A 16,662-nucleotide genomic window follows, 5' to 3' on the forward strand; every position below is an offset into this window, starting at 1 on the left:
CAATAATACAGTACCTTTTTCAAGAGAAATTCTGTATGATTTGCAAATTCCTATTGTTAAGTCTCGTGTTTTGGGAGGTTACAGTGCTCATTTTCCCTCTCATGTTCTCTAAATCTGAAAAAAAAAAGTTTTAAAATGTCATGCAAAAATTTGTTTTAACTTTCTCAATTAGAGAGCAAACAATTTGTACTCATCATGAGTGGTGACTGGACACCAGCCAACAAAACTAAGCACTACACAGCTGGTCATTCCCACCCCACATTTAGCAAGACAAGGGAGATAACAGAGCAAAAGAAAGCTCAGTGGTCAATATGAAGAAATTTTATCATGCAACAGAAAGAAGAAGGAAAAAGTCCCAAACCTCAAACAAACAAGTAACAAGGCATTTACTCACTATATTTCACAAGCTAGTGATGCACAACCAGTCTCCAAGCAACACCTACCCAACCCATCACTGATAAGCATGATGCCATAAAGTATGTAATAACCCTTGAATAGTTTGGGTCATCTGTCTCCTGGAAGTGCCCCTTCCAAGCATCTATAAGAAGTCAGTGGTGTATAGTACAATTAGGGCTCTGTGGTTGTTTTGGCTTTTTTTCTTTTTTTGGTTGGTAGGTTTGTTGTTTGGTTTTTGTTTTGTTTGATTTGGGTGGTTTTTGCCTTTTTTTTTGCTTTTTTATTTTTGCTTTTTCTTTTGCTTCTTTTTCTTTCTAACCCTTGTGGATTAGATGTAAATGATGAAAGGTTTTCAGATCTAGTCAGAATTTAAATTTAAAAATATGAAAAAATAACTGAACAGAATATTAACAGAGTTTGTTCTGCATCTGACATGACTCATCAAGGCACCACATGGCAGAGAATCTTAATAGCCCATAATGCAGCTGAAGTGATCTTTTTTCTTCACTGATTGAGGTTTGGGCTGCTTTACAAGAAGACCTAAGCTGTTACATTTCCACATATGTTACCTTATTTGCTTACTTTCGTGTTACCCCCTTCATATAATTTTGTTTTGGTGGGAGTACAAATCACACAGAGCAAAACAAGTGCTTCTTATTCCCACGCAGCCTTTGTGCTTGTGCAGTTGATCTGCCTGCATTACAAGATTCACTCTATCAAATAATGCTGTAGTACCCCTAGATAATACAAATGTTACTGGCTATTTCCTAGGTCTAAATATTGGATATAAGACTAACAACAAGTACTATTACTATATAAAAACTGCTATGCTGTTCATTTCTTCTTCCCAGGTTAAATAGGACTGCCCCAAATATCTGCCACTAAGCATCAAACCCATGCATATATATGGGCAAGCTGACTGAAGGTTCCTCCTCCTGCTAATATTCATTTTCTTATAGCCATAAGACTAACACATAAAATGGCATTTCAAAAATCAAACAAAAACTAAAACCAAGACCCAGCTCATTATTACTTCTTTTTAAATAATGCTAGGTAATACTATTTACCTCCACTTGCTGATGTGTATATATATATATATATATATATATATATATATATATATATATATATCAGTGTTCGAATTACATTGTAGGTCCCTTTCAGGCTAGAAACTAAAACAGTATCTTTAAGTGACATTGTATTAGTCCTGCAGATGAAAAAAAAAAAAAAAACCTGAAAGGGCCCTGCTGGTGCTGATGCAGGACATTTCTGGAGCACAGTTCCAGCTTTTTCTTTTGTGTTAAAAGCTTTCACAGCTCTAATCTGGAATGGCTAAGCTTCAAAGGAGAACACTGCAATGAACCCTCTATCACAGCCCCCCTGCCCCATGCACAAAGCTGCATTTCAGGGATGTTAAGGCTACTATCAAGATGGGGCATGTGTATAATCAATAGGCTGAAGTGTGAGTAGTTATCAGTTTCAATGTAGCCATTTGAAAACAGGAAAGAAAAAAAACCAATTATTCTCTTAACAGGAAATAATACTTAGTAAGAAATTCACTGTTAAACATTTCAGTGAACATACCAGGTGAGCCTCAAGATTAAAAAGACAGTGACCTTGTATTTTCCCAGTCTAGAAACCAGTGCATAAAAAGGATAGCCAGAAAATTTTATAATAGTCAATTTCAGTAAGTATAGTAGTTTAAGAACCTTTTTTAAAAACTGGTGACTTAATTCCACATGGATATCCATGCTAGATCCTAGTCATTGTCTAGTACTTATTTTGAAAGGGACAACTTCAGCAGTGTTTCTCACATAAACTTGGCTGCCAAGGTTTGTTCAACAGTAGTAAAATGACACTGAAAATTTTTTCTTACTGAACCAGATACATGTGAAGACACTGAACTTACCTAGGATATTTAAGCCTTGAATAGCAGCAGCTATAGAAGACCAGTAAATTGTTGCAAGGAGTAGAAATTCCAGTCATTATAAGAGACAGAGAACCCGAAGTAAGTTGTTTTTTATTTTGTTAAAAGTTTTTCACAAGGATACTTTACTCTTTCAAAATTGATGGAATCCTTCTTTTGCTGTACCTCACATGAGACTACATAAAAGGAACGCTTACAGCTCCTCACAATGTGGCACAATATAATGCGGAATAGATTTTGTCTGCTTTGAAGCATTTGCTCTTTCTGCAGTGATATTGAGCATCAGATGAACCCCCAAGTAAAAGGCAAGTGAGTATCCACTATACCTCAGATTCTTTTCATTTTATGACAATTCCATGTAATTTTCAACAGTGCTTGACAACTGAACAGCCTGGGTGAAGTGATGCATGAAAACGCTTTCTGGTTCCCCTGCCCTACCCTGGTTAAATAGTGTACTGAACTGGAAAATTGATACAGATGAAACTGGCCCTGGTTATCTATAGGGCACATCAGATTTGAACCAGTCAGTGATTCATGTTTAACCCAATTAAAGTTAAACCAGCCATATCTCTTCTATCCTGATCCCACATGAAATGGATTGTGGACCACTCTCAGCTGGTCATAGAGGTATTGTACAAAAATTTCTCAAAATTAGTTAGATGAAAAATGTAGAATTTAATGAAAAAAGGTTAAAAATAATGTGCAAAGGATCATGTGGTATCAAGTACACAGATGTATCATTGCTATAGGAATGGTTTCTTCTTGGCTTTTAAAAACTTACTGTTCTTAAAAAACTTATGTTAAAATGCAGATGAAGGCAATCAACTTTTCAAAGCATACTTGTACTTTCTTAATTAACATATTCTTAAAGCAATAGTCTAGTGTTTAATCAGATTATAGCAATATTACATGGCTTGGTATTCTTCTTTTATTAGATGACTATAACAAAATAATTAAGCAAAATCTACTAAAATTGAAATATGCAATAGAATTCCTTTATATATCTTGCATTCCTTGACTGATTTCTTGCTCTTGGGGATCACTGTTGCATTGTATGGAAGGCTTCCTTAAGATCTGCCAGCTCTATTCTACTCCTGTGTCCCTGAGGGCACTCTCCCAGGGAATTCCACTGACTCTCCCCCTGAAGAGCAGGAACTCTGGAAGCTAGGGGCCTAGCCTTACTCTTTGCCTGATCCATGTCCCTCAGGGCTGTGAACTCTACCAATTCACAACCATCTCAGGCTGTCTCCAATTTTTGACATCTCCAGATAGGTCTCTTAGGTTGGTGCAATGAAGCTGTGTCATGGATAGTGAATTCTATTTCCACTGAAGTCTCTGTTTTGTAGAATAAAAATATTTTGTGAAAAATCCCACATGTTAGATGTGAATTCACTGAAGAAGTTCACAATGCATTTTTGGAAAGTAATAGCAATACAATACTTATGACCAGTTAAATTTATCAAAAGTAACACAAAGGCTTAATAGCACAAAAACACTATAATACAGATTTTCCTATGAGTTTGAAGGAAAGCAATATTTGGATTTAAATTTTTTAGCAGTATCTCAATTAAAAAACACATTAGTTTTATAGTAGTGGTACAAAATTCCAAATAAGGAAATAGGTACCTCTTAAAAAAAGCTGTTCATTAAATAAAATAATTTTAAAAGATCAAAAAGGAGTTTTCTTTTGAGTAGTATTTGAAAAGAAGTTATTAATTAATAACATTATTTTTTTCAACCTTTACTGTTTGCTATTAAAAACAGAATAAAATGCCCAGAGAATCTCGGAATGAACAAATGAAAGGAGTGTTTAGGCCAGAGCTACTTGTTCACTCATTGGGATGTAATCAAGAGGAAATTTCTCAGCTATGACAAGTGAGTTTAACATCCAAAACAAAGTCTTTGAATTCATCTCACCATAGCTTGTTTATTTATTGGTATAATGAGACACTCTTCCACTCATACTTTGGACCCTTTCAGAATGATAGTTGATCACACCAGTAAAGAAAGGAAATGCAATATTCATGATTAGATGGCCAAGCTGTAAACAGCTTTAATGTGTTACTCCAAATGCAGCCTGTTGAACCATTTAAAACTATATTTACTTTTTTTGGGAAAAAGGTGGAATCATCATCACTCATAAGTTACTTGTTTTGCCTGCACTGGTGCTAAACCTGCATCAATCTCTCCTGACTCTTTGCCTTCATGTATTAATCATTGGAGGCCATTTGATTTGGAGGCAGCAAACATATTTAATCCATATTCTTCAATATATGGAAAAGAGCATTAAGGAATGGTAAATCATTTCAAAAGTGATTTAACACAGTTGCCCTTAGTTATCAATGGAGAATTTATTGAAAAACATGCAAGACTATCTAAGAATTGCCTTGTAACTGAGCTAGGAAGCTGTAAAATAACAATGGATCATCATCAGCAGCAGTGTTTATATGTAGACTTGTCAAATGGATCTAAACCCAAGTGACCTGGGGAAAAAAAAAGAGAGAAAAGAGAGCTAAATTATTTAAAATTTCCCAGACTTCTTCAGTCAAAGTATTCTTTGTGGAGATACCTGATAATTCCATATATAAATAAAAATGTAGCACTTCTTACACTAGTGAGAGGGAGGCAGAAAAAGACAACTATGACAAACAAACAAAATCCAGTTCTCTCTCGCACTCTCCTTTTAACTACCTTGTGCAGTAATTCTCTCTCATACAACAAGTGCCATATAGCTGTTCTTGTACAGTAATGTAAAGGGTGAGAAAATAAATGGTGCTTTATCTTTTTTTAAGAATCATTTACCTTGCCTTAGGAGGAGGTCTCCCAGTTTAAGCTTGAAGGTTTTGAATTTATGTGTTTAAATCATGCAGAAAAGGAAGAAAGAATTAAACATAATCCATGCACAAGTATTATTTGTCACACCCATTTATGTGTTCTCTTTACTCTTCTATCTGAAACAAAAAAAAAGTTAGTCACTGCAGCCTTCTTGACCTTCAGAGGAAGAGTTAAAACAATGTGTGAATATTTCCTTACCTGCTTATTCTTGCTGTGCCTAGGATATTAATTTGGAATGGTATCAAAAAGTTTTTGACATTTCAGAGACTGCTCGAAAAAGGTTTTAATGACAGAGGAAGAGACAAGTGGCACAGATCAGCTTTTATTTTCAGATCTTATCTGGATAAAGCATAAAAAACCCACTAGAAATGAGCTGAGTCTTTTCTTTCCTGTTAGATACTGTTAGGCTGGAAATAAAGCAGGATCAGATGTTAAGAGATAATTTCAATGTAACTGGGTGAACATTTGAATTGTGTGGGCTCTTTAAAGTAACAGTCCAAAAAATTCTGTCTCCTTCTATAGCAATGTCTTTATATAGGAGCAGCATTACAGTCACTCTGACATTAAAGGAAAAAAATGCTTGTTAGTGTCAGTACGTGATCTACCAGCTTTCATTCACCCCAGCAGATTAGTCGTAATTTGTGCCAAAGCATGGGAGAAGCATTGCTCTATTTCATTTTACTAATGCTCCCCATTAAAGGTTTTCATCACACTGTATCATATAGGCCATGTTCACATATGTAAGCTGTGGCAGACAAATACAGTGAGTAGACTTCATCTCAAGCCTGTTCCTTTGCATGGGCCATATTTTCCATTTACAGTTAAAAAAGAGATCTGAAAGTACAGTAACCTTTAAAATTATCAACAAAATACAATGGGGGGGGGAAATATTTTTAAAAAGTACAAAAAAGGTATGAAAGACAAACACACTGTCCTAACGCCTAAAAGAAGGGGTGATGCAGTTAACAATAGATGCTCCCAAAAGACCTCTGAGAGAGCCTTTAGGTGCCAAAAAGACTACTGTCAAAATTTACTGCAACATTTCCTCTAGCTTTCAGCAGCAATTGTTCAGTATATTGAAAGTATGAATAAACTGATGCTATTTTTAGGGTAATGTCTATTTTTTTTCTTTTCTGCAGTTATATGCACTCATAGTTAACATTTCATTAAGTCTCATTTCCAAAAAGACAACAGTTTAAGATTCACATGTAATCCTGTAAAACTAGGGATGATTTTGGACACCACTGCTATGTCATATAATGATAAAATGCTAGGGATGCAAGAGTATTTTTTTTTTAACTCATAAGGACTAAACATACTTTATAGTTTACATCTGAGATTTGTCCTCCTGAATGACTTTAGTACAGGAGATATCTATCAGGTATTTTAATGGTTTTAAGCACTATGTGAAATACTACTGCAGTGCACAAGCATGATTTATTACATGATGCTTGGCATCAGGATGAAGAATTTGGAACAAAGAAATGACATATGAATCATTAAACTGAAACATAAATAGGTTCAAAGAAGCCTTTGAACTTCTTAACTTCTAAAGGTTCATGGTGTGCTTCAGAATAGCATCAATCTTATTTCAACAAAGGTCAAAAAAATGCAGAGTCCCAGCCAAGGTTTGAATACGATGGATTTGTGTCCTCTTGTTCTGAGAGAAATTGATTTAGTACAATGCTAGAACCTGAACTGGCCCTTATAATCATAACAGAAATGTGTTATTTCAACTTGTTTTCTCAATAACAGCTTTGAATCTTCTGCTAGGACACCCAGATTAGCTGGAAATGTCCTGAGTATAATCTAAATTTACAGTAAACACCTGCTCCCTTGTGGCAGAAGATACATGAAAACTCAGTATCACTACTTCTCAAGGTTAATTTCATATGTTTGCTAAGTTTAGAAGAGGGTCTTTAGTACAATTTTTACTTTTCATCAGCTAAAATGACAAATATTTCATTCACATTACAGTGCCTATCAAACACTTTTACTGAACTAGTGGGTCCAAAGTGGGAGGAAGAGATCCAGTTCTGCTCTTCCTAAGTCAGAAACATTGGAGAAAGGTCTTTTTTGCATTCAGGTTGAGCATTCAGCATAAGGAAGTCAGATAGAGAGAGTCAGCATGGATTGGAGAGTCATATCTTGACCAGAAAGCTCAAGATGGTTCTCTTTTTAATGACAGAGGAAGGAAACATCACACTCTGTTCCCTCCTGTTCCAGTTTCTTCACAGGGTAAAATGTTCTGTTGCATTTTTTCAATGAAGAATAAGCAACAGTCACTGTCAAATCTGCAAGTGTCTGTAGGCTGAAAAAAATCCAGTTTTATAGATGATTTTGCATCAATTGGTAATCCCAACCTTTTCCTCTTTTTGTGAAGAGTTTTTATGTAACAACTAAATTGAAAAGCTCTGGTCCTAAAACTCCCATCCGGTTTTGATTTAGAGACCCATTTATACATCCAAGGCTTGTAAAATTGTTGTCTTTCTTCCTGTGTTTCGTTCTTTTGGGACAGGTAAGACACAGTGCATTTCAAACTATTTCGTTCCCACTCCTGTTCAAAATTTCTCCTCTCAGGAAGGACTCTAATTTAATCTGCACTGAGATGGGGAAAAAATATCAGGAAGATTAAAGGAAAGTAATTAACAAGTTTTCTCCCCTCCATAAATATTCACTTATGATCAAATTGTTTGATTGGAATTGTACCTTCTAAGAATGGAAAAAAAAAAAAGGACAAAAAGGGAAGGGAAGGGAAGGGAAGGGAAGGGAAGGGAAGGGAAGGGAAGGGAAGGGAAGGGAAGGGAAGGGAAGGGAAGGGAAGGGAAGGGAAGGGAAGGGAAGGGAAGGGAAGGGAAGGGGGGGAGGGGAAGGGGAAAAGTTCAACCCCTCATAGGCAAGCTGCAGCCTCCTGAAAGTATTCGGATTGAAAGCAATGCAAGATATGTTACAATTCGAAAATACAGGAAGGATATGGCTTTTTTTATTTAAAAATGGAAATGAATAACAAAGTAACCTTTCTTTTCTCTCCCTTCCCTACTTGAGAACTTGCAATGTGAGTTCCTGATGAAGACTTTTGGGCACTCTCTAATCTAATAGAAACATGTAACATGAAGCCACTAAATACATCCTTTTGCCCGTGATACATGTCATGGAATTAAAGTAAATAGATTTAAAACTCTAGCATTGCAGATTATGGAATTAGAAAGCCATTAGTAGCCATATGGAGTATTAGAGCTCTGGGGCCCAGAAATCCATTATGGAGAAATTTCTTGAACAGATAAAAATATATTGATTGCATCCATTTATTATTCAATAAAGTATTTTGGTTTGAGTCCTCTTGGCTTTTGTTTTATCTCTTTGTGCAGTAGAACCAATTATAGAAAACTTTCTAAATTTCTTTTGTCTTTAAGGAATGAGAGAGGAAAAGGAAGCTTTTTATGACAGTGATTTTGTGTGACTGACATAATAAAGTTTCATTTTTGACAATGAGATAACTATAATATTGAGGATTTCCTTTCAGCTACTAATCATTTGCCTCTGCTCCCTGAAAATTCGCACCCTTTTCCAGTCTTTCAAGGAATGTAATATAGTGCCAGATTGTACCATTTTGCCAAAAGAAGAGAGGAAGGGCAAGCACAACTATGATCTAGCGTCAAGTAATCTTTCTTTGATGAAAAGATTAGATATGTCTAAACATATGCCAGTCAGGGGCCAAACTTTTTTGTGTGAGGCCAAAAAAAATAACGAAAAACAAGATTGATAGTTTCTTAAGTCAACAGTCCTTTGCAAGACCAAGTATGTGTCAGTACATATGACAGCGATGAGAAAAATTGAAGGAATAATCCTCTGAAAAATAACAGTTCAAAAAGCAACTTAGTTTACATCAGATGTTAACAATTGAAACAACTAGTTTAAGCTCTTTCTGATGTCATAGGGAAAATATCCAGGCCACAGAGTGTTGTGCATACATACTACTGGAAATCGGCGGTCTACCTTCCCCCCAGCGAGAACACAAAAATGAATTAGGCATTGTAAATGGTAGTAAAATGAGATGCAGCTGGTTTCCCAGGAGACAGAAAAATGTTGGGAAAGACACATCCCAGTTGCAATCACAAGAATTTTTTTCTAATACAAGTAAACATTAGTCAGGTGCAGAAGTACAGGAATACTGTCTCCTTTTGCTGTACAGTGGCTATAGATTATCAGAATTGTACAGTGCAGCTTTAATACGGTGAAGAACTGATGAGACTGCTTGAGAAAAACATGAGCTGGGCTTCTTTCTTATCTTGCACCAACCTCAAGCAAGGCCTAATATCTGAGCTCCTAAGTGCCTGGACTAAAGGAGAGGCCTCATGCACTGGTGTTGCTTCAATGGAGCACACAAAGCACCATGCCTCTGTAGCAGCCAGCAGCCACACTCCCCTCAGCGTGAAAAACAACCCTTCTTGTAAGTCTGGGTCCTTAAGGAGGTAAGGGTGCCTGCAAAGACCCTCAGCACTGACTGCTGCCTAAGTACTCTGTAGGAGGATCAAAACATTGATTCTACCACTTTTGGCAACAATAAATTCTGACCAGAAGTAAGCGAGACAATCTTTAGGCCACATTAACATATCCACTTACACACTCCTTGGGATGCAAATGAAGGAAAACTGTCCTGGCAATGCATGTGTCACTAGCGTCACCAAATCCTACCTGTACCATGTGACTGTGCCATCTCCTTGGGACAGGTCAAAATTTCTAGTATAGAAGGAAGGCTTCAGGGCAGAAAGACCCAGACAGGAAAACAGTTCTGCTAGTTCCAACTGGACTGTAAGGGGGTTTATTTTCCAAAAGTTCCTATAGCATTTTTGCAGCATACACTATAAGCAAAATCAGATCCCAGTTTCTGACAACTCACAGTCATACCACCCAACGCACACAACATTATCTTAACTGCAGCCTGCTCTGCGGCCACCAGAGCTGGACGAATGCCAGCTAGCCGCTCCCAGTGTGTGGCCAGAGGAGACCACGAGATCTGCCACTCCCAGGTTCTTCTGGAAAACCCTCGGATAGTGGTGCCATCTGCGGCATGGGTGGCACAGGCAAGAGCATGGCTACGAAGTCCCGAAATAAAGGAAGGAGAGAGTGGACACTCTTGTGGAATGCCAAGGTGCTTTATTGTCCCAGGCGGGACCAGTGACAGTGTTAAAGGGGATGGGCGTGACAGGAGAAGACACGAGGTGACCAATAAACAAAACCCACGGGAGGAGTGTGGGACACAGCTGAACAAATAAGGATGGCACAGGGGAGGTAAAAGGCTCTGGAGGCAAATCATACATCAAGTAATGGATGATTGACACAGAAGGTTCTCGTAATAAAGGGGGGTGGTTACAATGATAGAAGGGGGAAGTGGACAGCACCAGGAGGGAGGAAGTAAACTTATAAGGGCATAAAGGGAAGGATCAAGGGATCAGTCACCTTGAGGGACAAGCCACTGGAGGGAAAATGAGGGGTAAACAACTTAGGGAGAAACCATTGTGAGGATATTACATGGGGGGAACAGAGGACCAAACCATATTTTTAACTTACAAAAGGGATAACCAACTTTACAACTGAACTCATATAAACATTTTAAAACACACAACACCACACTTAACCATCTGTTCAGAAAGATTAAATGAACAGTGAAGAGGACTCCCCACAAAAAGGGTGTAGGGGAGAGAGGCAAAGAAAATTATAGCATAGGCAAGACAGAGAAGAAAATTAAAGGAGAAAGAATATCTTGCAGAATCTCATTTAAAACATGGAGATAATACAACAAAGAGAAGTGGATTTTTGTATTTCAGGTCTAATTATGGTGGTTTAGAGACAAGTTCAACTCATGCCTATAAAGGAGGGCAGTGAGTGTGAAATCACTTCTATTTCAAGGGTAGAGCAGATATTACCAATCCTTCTTTAGCTAAACAGGTGTGAAGGTGTTGTTTTCTGAAATGGGACAATCTTTAGCTCATTCTCATTAAGGCTGGAAAAAAGAGAAGGTAAGCTACTTTGCTTCTGAAAATTCTGCAAGATCTCCATTTCATGTATTGAAACCCACAGATTCCTGAAGTTTAAATGAGTGTTGGGTGTTAGGTTTTTTTCTTTTGTTCCTTTTTACTTAGGAGATCTTTTCCCATAAATTGCTAGGTAACACTACCAACTGGGTACTTAAGAAAAGCAAAATAAGTAGCCAAGCTCAGAGGAGGACAGTATCTGTTTGCACTTTTTGTGTCTGGGAGTTTCTCTCCGTGGAGCAGAGATACCGCGGGAATTGGGCAGGTAAAGGACTGGCTGGGGCAGCTGCTGGCTCTCTCCTCTCTCCGTTTCTCTCTCTCTTCTTAGCTTTGGAGGAGGACAGTCAGAGCTGCTGCTTGGGAAGGAATTTCGCTTCTGCCACTGGAGCCCAGCCCAGAGCTGCTGCTTCTCCTGCCATGGGATGAGCCTCTGCTGGTGAGAGCAGCCACTGGAGTGGGAGCTCATTAACACCGACCTCACTAAAAGAGGGACCTGTCCCCGTCTGCTCCGTGCCGGGGAGCCTGAGCTCGGCTCTCCGTGCCCTGCTGGGAGCTGGGCTGCCTCTGCCCCACCCCTGCAGCTTCTTCAGCACTGTTCCGAGCTTTCTCTGCACCTCCTGCCTGCAAAGACATCCCGCCATCCCATCATAGTGCTCCTGAGAGTCCCGCTGGGTTTGTGGATCAAGGCCTCTCCCCCATCCCTGCCCGTCTGGGCCGAGCCGCCATCGCCACAGCGCCCCCTGCAGGCGCGGGGAAGGCACCGCCCCCGCCCCGCCCCCGGGAGCAGCGGCGCCCCTGCCGGCCGAGCCCGGAACTGCAGCAGAGGGAAAGCGCCGCGGCCGAGCGGGCCGGGCCCGAGTTCGGGCTCTGTGTGGGGTCAGTGCCGGGGCTGGTGATGTTTGTGTGCTTTATTACACACACTGGTCATGAACTGCTGTTCCTATTGTCCTGTCTTTGCCTGTGAGCCCCTTAGGTTCAAAATTATAATAATTCAGAGGGGGGGGGATTTACATTTTCCTTTCCAAGGGAGGCTCCTCCTTCCTTAAAAGTCTTTCAAACCAGGACAATGAGTCATTACCAAACAGTTCTGGACTTTTATAGAAGCAATATACTAGTATTTTGCTGAGTTGAATATTTTATTTCATTCAAGTCATAATCCAGAGTTTACAAATAGAAAGGATGCTTCTCTATTGGTCTCAGTGGGGAAATTTTGGGAAGCTTGCAAACATGAAGAATGTATTCACTCCTCTGGTCTTTATGAAATGTTTAAACTTTCTTATCAGAAGCATTTATGCTCAAATTTTGCTCTAGCAGGTCTAGTATGAGTTCCAAAAAATCAACAGAATAAATATCACTTTATTACCATCAACAACATCTTCTCTGACCCAGTTTTCTAATATTTTGGCTTCTGCTTCCTATCATTCTGACAGAAAAAAAAAGATTATTTTATTTAATAGTGCTCAATCTTTGACCGTCTTTTGACCTTCTTTAGACCTTCTTTTGTCTGAGATCCATATGTTTTGTTTATTTTTTCCCCTTTTCCACATAATATAGAGAGCCCCTTACTTTCAAAATTATAATAATTCAAAGGGAGGGGGTTTACATTTATATAGATCTATTATATTTCTATAGATCTATTTAGCACAACCTTTAAAATACCTTTGTTTTCCTCAAAATTAAAAAAAATCAGATTGCAATAGGTATTCTCAATTTCTTTTTCTTACTTTACATCATTGTCAGCTGTGCATTGTCACTGAAATACTATTTTAATTCCTTGGCTTAGCTTCAGCAGTTTACTTTCTCTATGGAGTTATAGCAAAACTGCAGAACTAATATCTCAGTTTAAATTGCTCATCTGATATACAACTGTAAATAAGAAACCCTTTAATAGCTAAGTCTGAGGTCCTGAACTTTTTATTTAACCAGCTTAAAAAAAAAATCCATGTAGGGCAAAACTACCCATCTGACTGCAGTGATGTTTTTGTTGTCTCATTCACTTTAGATTAGTGGACGATTAACCTCTTCAGTGAGAGCTTTCTTGCATGTACTGCTGATCCCTAGAAATTCTTCAGTAGGTCAGCAGATGACTGTGATATTAACAAGACACTTTCGTGGTGCCTCAGTGGAGGGGACCTAACCTCTGCTACTGAGCATGGTGATTGGTACTTACCTATTGCATACTAAACCTCTGCATTCACTGCCATCATTTTTTTTCCTTAAAAAAATGAAGATCATATTACACACTTATAAAACTACCAGCTAACCTGCCGATAAGTAGCTGGGAGTGAAACAGGGTATAGCAAACTAATTTGTGCCATAGAAAATAAAAATTTCTTCAAATGTCAGAAGGTATACAGGATCATGAAGAAGGTTAGCTTGTTTATTCCAGGGAAGAGCAATATGCCTCATGCAGTATCCTAACATATGAAATTTAAATGGATATACACAAAGAGCCTTTCTTCATGAAAATTAAATGTATATTTTTATATCTGTTTAAAAGTAGACTCAAACCATTGGCAATGCAAATTGGCACAAAAGGCAATTGAATTATGTTGAAAGTCTTCCCAATTTTGGACTCTGCAAGATGAGTATTGCAGAGTAGTGTATATGCTCACTGTGTGTACATGGATTTCAGTCTCTTGCAAGCATGTCATGGAGGATTTAGGAAGAAAAAATGTCACACAGAGGTGTTCTTTAAAAAGCATCTTACAAAATAGCACACAGGTTCTTTCATTTATATTTCCACTATGACTAGAAAAAAAAAATCAAAGTACCCAAACTCAAGACATCGTGTCCTTAAGAACCCATGAACACCAGGCAGAGCAAAAACAAAATATATGTTTACACACTTTTTGAAATTTAAGGATAGTTGTATTACTCAGAACTGATTTATACTCAACCAGATTAACCCTGCAGACATATTTAAACTCTTGTAGTGTAAACATAAATAATATAAGATTAAATATTCTATGCATTTTGCCTATGGTTTCATTTTCCTCAAAATTATCTTCTGTAAAATGTACCTAAACAGTGAACAATTATAATTTCTTGCTAGAAGTTATATGAAGGTCAGGGCTAAAAAAAGATTAAATATTGGATTTTGCACATCTGGAACTACTTGATCTGAAAATAAAACTACAATAATCTCGTTTCTTGGGGGATATATTAATTTTAATAAAGCATGAAAATTTCAATACCTTTTTTAAACAATAAGTAATTTGAAATTTTGTCCTGAAGCAATTGTAATTATTATCCCATAAGCTGAGTATTATTCAAAATATGTCCTTAAGAATATATTTCTAAAATATGTTTTAGTTTCAGTTTTTTCATACTGGTTACACAAGAAAATTATTAAAAATATACATATGCAAGACAGCTCAGCATTACTGAGTTAAATGGCTATCACTTGGGTCTTCATGTGACAGAATACAGAAACAAATCTTAGCCTGTTTAAAGTTGCAGTCCCTGCAATAATCACATTTGCCCCACAAGTTTTATACCAAATAAGAGTGTGTCTGTTCATATGAGTATATGTGTGTAAAAAAATTCTATTTTTCACTGTCCATCAATACTTTTTACATTAATGTAAAGAGCTCAGTGGTAGAGGAAGTTCTTAAAAGTATTTCTAACAGGAGTAAAATATTCCTGAAGCTCAGAAAGTTATCACTTGTGCATGATTTGAATCCCCTAGAGCCCACCATGGCCAAGAGATCTCTGATTTTTTCCCTTATTCTTAATTAACAAAATTAGGTACAAAAACTTTTGATATCAACATATACAACATGCATATTGTGACATTACAAACTACTTCAGTACAAATTATGTGCATATTTTCATCTAAAAAGCACAATTAGAAAAACAATGTACAAACATCTAGAACTCTATCTTTTTATATTCATGGAAACAGTGTTTGCCATGTATTATTTCTAAAATATGGGTTGGCATGTAGAAAAATATAATTTATTAAACACAAGAATAAATTGCACAGGTCAAGAAACAGTGTTTACCATCATTAATCTGGAATATAAGGAAGCTGACTAGCCAAAATTATTCATATTACAAAAAGTCACGTGACAATATATAACACAACAATTATAAATAAAGTACACAGATATTAGGCTGGAAGTTGAAATAAAATTAAATAATAAGATAATGTTATTACACAAGTCATACCTTGACACACATGTTAAATCAGCTTACATCAGTGAAAATCAGAATACAATTAGAAGACAGCAGAACAGACTTTTAGCTGCATCCATATCCCTTGAGATAACTTTTCCCCAACTTTGGACAGTATATCTTAGCTACAAGAACTCAGACTTGAATTCCAAAATGCCATCTTTTAAAAAAAAGACAGCAGAAGCCTGGTTCACTTAATTTTCTTCATGTAATCAGTAGTAATGTAATTATTATGGCACAGATGCAAAAAAAAAGATAATATAAGGATGCATTTATTATTAATTGTCTCTGAGTGGAAGAAAATTGTTTTAGCTAGAAATGAAAGAAGAAGTATGTATTGGGGAGAAAAATACAATACATGTGAACAACCACATTGAGAAGGGATGGTGTATGGATTAGAATAACTGCACCCAAATGATTTTTCTGGCAGTCTGCTTTTTTCACACAATTGATTCTCCTTCTGCTAAATTCCCAAACAAGATGGCAATGTTTTCACTCATTTGACAAAGTTTCTTTCAATATTTTCAGGTATATATAAGAAAAGATTATACATACCTGGTGCACTGAACTCCACACAGACTAGCTAAGACATGACTACCTACTTTCTCTGTAGAATGCCCATTGTTCATAGAATATACACAGCTTACTCTGGCACAGAATCTCTGGAAAACAAGGATCAAACTACAAGTGCTGAAATTGTTCATGTAAATCACTGAGATATGACTGGCCACAGCTTTCATAGTTTTCACACAGTGAAAGTTCAAAAAACATTTACTCAAAAAAATTTAGGTCTACATCTTTGGTGGCTCCATGTCTGCATCCCATCCATTAATTAAAGAAAATTATATGTAGACACATAATTGACTCAGACATAAGTCAATATTTGTAAAGCTCTCTCCTTTGCAAGTAAGACAACTTAAAATGGACAAGTCTTAACTTGCTAAGTTCCAGAACATCTAACCAATATCAGTACCAAGAGTTCACGATCCTAGTTGCCTCTTAGATGTGGACTCCTAAGTACCTCCACAAGGATCCTGAAAATGTCTGACCATAAGAAGGAAAAAGAGTCCAGGACTTGCTTGCATTTTTGGCTAGTATTGAGCCTTGCCTGTGAAGAACTTGCTTTGTCAGGAGATTGGGAGTACCTCTGGACTGAGGTAAAGAGTTTCTCAGAAACAGTAATTTCTGCAAGTAATAAATATGTTAGCCTTTGTTAAGGCTAACATATTTATTACTTGCAGAAAGGCTTTGTTAATTTCTGCAAGTAATAAATATGTTAGCCAAATAAAT

Source organism: Agelaius tricolor, unplaced genomic scaffold, assembly GCF_023055355.1.
Source record: "Agelaius tricolor isolate 1412-34295 unplaced genomic scaffold, bAgeTri1.0.p SCAF_4, whole genome shotgun sequence".
Lineage (NCBI taxonomy): Eukaryota > Metazoa > Chordata > Aves > Passeriformes > Icteridae > Agelaius > Agelaius tricolor.